The sequence below is a fragment of the Dipodomys ordii genome, unplaced genomic scaffold (assembly GCF_000151885.1).
Source record: "Dipodomys ordii isolate 6190 unplaced genomic scaffold, Dord_2.0 Scaffold4, whole genome shotgun sequence".
Taxonomy (NCBI): domain Eukaryota; kingdom Metazoa; phylum Chordata; class Mammalia; order Rodentia; family Heteromyidae; genus Dipodomys; species Dipodomys ordii.
In genome coordinates, this window is record NW_012267220.1 from 28178691 (window position 1) to 28185364 (window position 6674).

Consider the following 6674-nt stretch of genomic DNA (forward strand, 5'->3'; position numbering starts at 1 on the left):
CACGCTTTCTCTGATGCCCGGTTTTAAAGACAGCGGGACTTGGCTCTGAACAACTTTGGGCGGCCCCTCTTTGTGATGCCAAAGCATGCAGCCTCTTAAAGTTCTTGGGGAAAGTTGGTGTGTTTTTTTGTGTGGTTTTTTTGTTTTTGTTTTTTTAATGAAAACCTCTCTTTGAAAGGAAAAGCACCAAGTCCCCCCTTCCTTAAGTGACTGGAAACTGCTTCTTACATTCTATTGGAACTAGACAACTATTCTTAGGAAAAGTGTGAGCCATGGAACTGAATCAAAGATCAGCCTCGGCTGAGCGCTGGTGGCTCACGCCTGTAATCCTAGCCACTCAGGAGGCTGAGATCTGAGGATCATGGTTCAAAGCCACCCTGGCAAGAAAGTCCGTGAGACTCTTATCTCCAATAAACTACTAGAAAACCTGAAGTGGCGCTGTGGCTCAAGTGGTACAGCGCTCGCCTTGAGCTGAAGAGTGCAGGGACAGCGCCCAAGCCCAGAGTTCAAGCCCCACGACCCCCCCCCCCAAAAAAGATCAGCCACCTCCAGGGTTTGGTAGAATGAACAATGATGTTTGGGTTTTATTGGCTGCCATAATCTGAAGATTTGTGTCTTCCTAAAATTCACATGTTGCTAAACACTATGTTGATAATGAATTATGCAACTTGTGGGTGGGGACAGGAGGGGAAAACTGGAAGAGAGAGAAGGATGGGGTGTTATTTTCCAAAAAGAAATGTACTCATTATCTGACTTAATGTCAGAGGAGGGAGAAGAGGGGGAGGAGGAAAAAAAACTGGAAGTGGAACAATAGATTGAGTGGTAGAGCACCAGCTTTGATTTAAAAAGGTGGGGGAAGCTTGGCATTGGTCTGTTACTCTTGTCTATAATCCTAGATACTCAGGAGGCTGAAATCTGAGGATCCCAGTTTGAAGCCAGCATGGGCTGGAAAATCTATAAAATTCTTTTCTCCAATTAAACACCAGAAAATTCCGGAAGTGAGTAGCTTTGAGCATAAAAGCTCAGGGACAGTGCCCAGAACCAGAGTTCAAGCCCAGGACCAGCCCCTCCCTGCAAAAAAGAGGGGGTAGGAATGTGGCTTAGTGGTAGAGTGCTTGCCTAGCTGCCTAGCATGCATGAAGCCCTGGGTTCAATTACTTAGTACCATATAAACAGAAAAGGCCAAAAGTGGTGTTGTGGCTCAAGTGGTAGAGTTCTAGCCTTGAGCACAGAGAAACTCAAGGACAGTGCCCAGGACCTGGCAAAAAGAAAAGAGGAAGGAAGAAAGAAAGGAGGGGAAGGGAGATGAAGAGATGAGAGGCAGGGAAGGCGAGAGAAAAGGAAGGATGGAAGGAAGGAAGGAAGGAAAGAAGGAAGGAAGGGGCTTAGGAACTGAGTTGTGGGACAGAAATATTAATTAATATTATAATCCTGTTTGACCAAGTCTACCACTTGTCTTTTTTTTCCCAGTCCTTGGGCTTGAACTCAGAGCCTGGGTGCATTTGTCCCTGAGCTTCTTTTGCTCAAGGCTAGCACTCTACCATTTGAGGCACAGTGCCACTTTTACTGTTTATGTGGTACTGAGGAATCGAAGTCAAGGCTTCATGCATGCTAAGCAAGCACTCGACCACTAAGCTACATCCCCAGGCCTTGTCTTTTCATTCTAGGTAATAACTGTTCTATCACTAATAGGCTTTTTACTGTGTTATCAAGCATTAAATGAAAATCATTTCCCTTTCAAATTCATCTCAACTGTATAAGGTTGTTTCTCTTCTACTTAACATATAAGAAGGTGAAAATGTGAACAAATAAGCAGTTTTTCCAATGTCACTCAATGAGCAAAGCAGAATGAAGACTTGTATGTGTCTAAATTAACACCAGGTTCTAGCTTTTTATTGTACTTGAACAGTCATGGGGGGACCTAGATTTTTGCCTCTAGATGATTTCATAACCAATCAGCTTTTTAATCTGGTCTTCCTAGGCTGAAGACAGTTGGGGAAGATATAGAGTCTATGTGTGTGGTAAAGCACCTGCTCAGTAAGCACAAAGCCCTGTGTTTCAATCCCAGAGCCTGAAGTTTATATAATTTGAAGAACCAATTTTAAGAAAAATAACTGAAAATTGCAAAATCAGAAAACTAGGTACTAAGTTAAGCATTTTTTATAAGGAGCAAATAAGAGATTGTGGAAGGTTATATACACATGAGGGATCTGCTTTGCTAACTGCATAGGAAATTTGACTCCCCCCAGTTTATTTATCATTGTGAAGTTTATTATCATTGTGAAGGTTAAAATGTGTTTGTGACCTTAGCTAAGTGTAACTACGTCACATTATTGTTAAACATATGTAGTCACATAATCTCAATAAAGAAATATTTGGGAAAAAATGCGCCTTAGGCCACTGTGCAACTCTTAGTGTCTGAGCTCATCAGCAAGAGAGACAGATGCAAAAATCACCTACACATAGGACTTTTTTATTTTTTATTGTCAAGGTGATGTACAGAGGGGTTACAATTACATAAGTAAGGTAATAAGTATATTCTTGTCAAACTTGTTATCCCCTCCCTCATTTTTTTCTACTTTCCCTCCTCCCAACCTCCCCCCACCTAAGTTGTACAGCTTATTTCCAACATGTTGTCTTATGAATATCGCTGCTGCATTTACACATAGGACCTTTAATTTTGACTTTTTAATTTTGGCTTACTATATAGGCTGGCCTCAAAGTTAAAAGCCTCATTCATTACCTCTGAAGTGCTGGGATTCATGGCTTATACAACACCACCACATCAGATTCTCATAGGTCTTTTGATCAATGCATTGGACACAAGATCATAGAATTCCAAAATTCTCTTTTCTTTTTTGCAACTTGGGCTGTCCAACTGTTATTTAGCAACCAAAATAAACATATTAATTGATGTTACACCTCTGAAGATGACTACCACTTCTCTCAAGGTACTCATTACAACATTACAGAGTAGCTCTCCGTTCCTTACCTTCCCATCTCCCTCTTCGTCTTCATGAGTGAACTCTCTGGTTCTGCTAAAAACCTAATTCTGTCCTATATTCTAATTCTGTCCTACTCCCACCTACACACTGTATGCTCTGGACTGTGTACTCATATGCTTTATACATGAGCCACCTAATTAAGTTTGATCTACCATCATGCTCCTGTGTTAGCTTTCCCTTCTATAACAAACTCCTGAGTTGATCAACTTACAAAGCAAACAAGTTCATTTTGACTTACAGTTTCAGAGGTTTCAGTCCATGGTGGACTGAATCTGTTGCTTTGGGCCTGAAGTGACACATCAAGCTTGCAGTAGTATCTAAATCTGGATGGGAAGCAAAAGGGAGAGAAGAAGCTAGAATCCTGCTTTCTTCTTTGAAGGCACAGCTCCAGTGTCTTAAGAACTTCCCACTGGCCCCTAGCTCTTAAAAGCTCCACCAAGCAGGAGGATACTGGTGGTTCATCCCTGTAATCCTAACTACTTAGAAGAGTGAGATCAGAGAACAGTTCAAAGCCAGTCCAGGCTGGAAAGTCTATGAGACTCTTACCTCCAATATACTACCCAAGAAAGCTGTAAGAGGAACTGTGGCTCAAGTGGTGGAGTACTAATCTTGAGCAAGAGAATTTCAGAGACAGCGCACAGGCCCTGAATCCAAACCCCAGGACTGACAGAAAAAGGAAACAAAATTTAAAAATAAAAGCTCTACTACTTCCTAGTAGCACCACCCTGAGGATTAAGCCTTTAATATATAGGCCTTTGGGAAATACTTAAGAGCCAAACTATAGCAGTTCAGGATTTTCTGTTTATGTATTTTTTTTGGGGGGGGTCCAGTCGTGGGGCCTGAACTCTGGGCCTGGGCGCTGTCCCTCAGCTCTTCAGCTCAAGGCTAGTGCTCTACCACTTGAGCCACAGCGCCACTTCCGGCTTTTTTCTCTTTGCTTATGTGGTGCTGAGGAATCGAATCCAGGGCCTCATGCATGCAAGGCAAGCACTCTACCACTGAGCCACCTTCCCAGTTCCTGTTTATGTATTTTCTACAAAAGCTAACAACTAATCTATTGGAGACTTACAATATAGCACGAATTGCACAAGAATTTGGGAGTAAGGAAATGCCCAAAAGCTTAAGACTTAATTAAAAAGACAAAATCAAGCCAGATGCCAGTGGCTCACATCTGAAACCCTACTCAAGAGGCCCAAGTATGAATATCACAGTTCAAAGACAACTCCAGACAGAAAAGTCCAGGAAACAAGACATCTCCAATCATCAAAGGACAATCCAAAATGGTGCTAGAGCAAAAAAGCTCAAGGACATGGCCCAAGCTGAGTTCAAACTCCAGGGCACACACAGACACACACAATTTTCATTTTCTTCAGATTATCTTTTCAGCATTTGTGGGGCTAAAATTTAGGATCTGGGCACAGTCCTTGAGCTTTTTCTTTTTTTTTCCTCAAGGCTAGTGATCTATCATTTTGATCCACAATTTCACTTTTGGTTTTTAGGTAGTTAATTGGATATAAGAGTCTTACAGACTTTCTTGCCCTGGCTGTCTTCATGGCCTCCTCAGTAACTAGGATTACAGGTATGAACCATCAGTACCAGGCTTCATTTCTGCTCCAGTCCTGGGGGTTGAATTCAGGGACTGGACACTGCCCCTGAGTTTTTTTTTTTTGGGGGGGGGTGTTCAGTCCTGGGGCTTGAACTCTGGGCTTGGGTGCTGTCCCTGTACTCTTCAGCTCAAGGCAAGCACGCTACCACTGGAGCCACAGCACCAGTTCTGGTTTCTGGTAGTTTATTGGAGATAAGAGTCTCACGGACTTTTTCCTGCCTGGCCTGGCTTTGAACCACGATCCTCAGATCTCAGCCTCCTGAGTAGCTAGGATTACAGGCGTGAGCTACCGGTGCCTGGCTCTACCCCTGAGCTTTTTTGCTCAAGGTTAGTGCTTTACCATGTGAGCCACAGTTCCACGTCTGGCTTTTTCATGGTCAATTGAAAATATGAGTCCCAAAACATGTTTCAGTTGCAGACTGACTGATGTACTAGGGAGTCCTGGAATAACCCCCACGATCACCACTTTTTGAAGCTCATGCCACTAAGCCCTTTCCCTGAATGAGGGTGGGATACTGACTTGATTAAATCTGTAGATTATGACATTAATAGAAAATGATCCCAATAGCCACAACAATGTAAGACTATCTTAACCAAATGGAATGGGAGATTTTCATTGATGGCTGGCTGAATTAAGTAGCCATGTTGAGAATTTCAATGGGGCAAAAAACTTCAGGCAACTTCTAGAAACTGGAGGCAGCCTCAGGCAATAGCACACAAACCCTGAGTCTTTAGCAAATAATTCTCTGAATTCCAAATGAGTCAGGAGCAGATGTTTCTCTAGCTACTACTACAGATGAAAATACAATGCTGTCAACATGTTAAGACCTAAGCAAAGGACACACTTAAGCAGGGCCCATAATTTAATAATAAATGTTGTTCTAAGCTACCAAATTTGTGGATTAATTTGTTATATATCAATAATAAAGATGTCCATGTATAATTCTTTTCTCACCATCAGTTTTGACATTTGTCCATGTTAACACAATCACTCTTTAATTCCTTTTTACTTGGATAAAGCTTTCTATTGTATGCTCATTATGCAACGGACATCCATTTTTTCTATTAAACTTTTAGGTTCCTTATTTTTGTATAAGTAATTCTACTTTAGGTTCCTATGCACATCTTCCTGTAGATATGTGAAAATTACTGTAGAATATGTATCTGGATCATTAAGATGTAAAAAAAAATTAAGGCTATTTCTAAGTTTCATAGGTTCTGTTAGGTGATATGTATATAATTGTCAACACCACTATTGTATTATTACTATTAGTAGTACTGTCATATATATTTAAGCATGTACTATTTTTCCCACTGTATGTAAAGGCAAAAAAAAAAGTATAAATAGGCTGAGGACATGACTTAGTGGTAGAGTGCTTGCCTGATATGCATGAAGCCCTGCGTTCGATTCCTCAGTCAGTACCACATACACAGAAAAAGCCGGAGTGGTGCTGTGGCTCACCTGGTAGAGTGCTAGCATTGAGCAAAAGAAGAACAGAGACAGTGCCCAGGTCCTGAATTCAAGCCCCAGGACTGGCCACAAAAAAAAAAAAAAAAAAAGTATCCTGAGTGCCAGGTGCTGGTGGCTCACACCTGTAATCCTACATACTTAGAAGGCTGAGATCTGAGGACTGCAGTGCAAAGCCAGCTGGGGCAAGAACATTCTATTAACTCCTTTTATGCTAAAAAGACCTGTCTCTTGTTAACATTTGAACTGGCAATGGTTTTCATTTTCCTTTGGGGAAATAAAAAGCCACAAAGAATGGCTAACGGATTTGCTCAGGTAACGTTATGGGATGCACCAATTTCTTGGAGACAGCCCCAGGTCAGCACAGGTCTTGAATTTCTTGGCGACGGGGCCCAGGTCTCACAAAACTTAAGTTTTGCAAGACAGAAGAGGTCCACTTCTGACTTCTTGAGTTTGAACTGCACACTTGGTCAAGGAGCGCCAAGAACGCTCGCGCGACCCGGCCGCAGGGCAGTACCGCCCTCCCCACCTTCCCAGTCCTGCGAAGGGGAGGCCCCGGGCCGCGCAGCGGGCAGTACGGAGCGACGGCCACTGG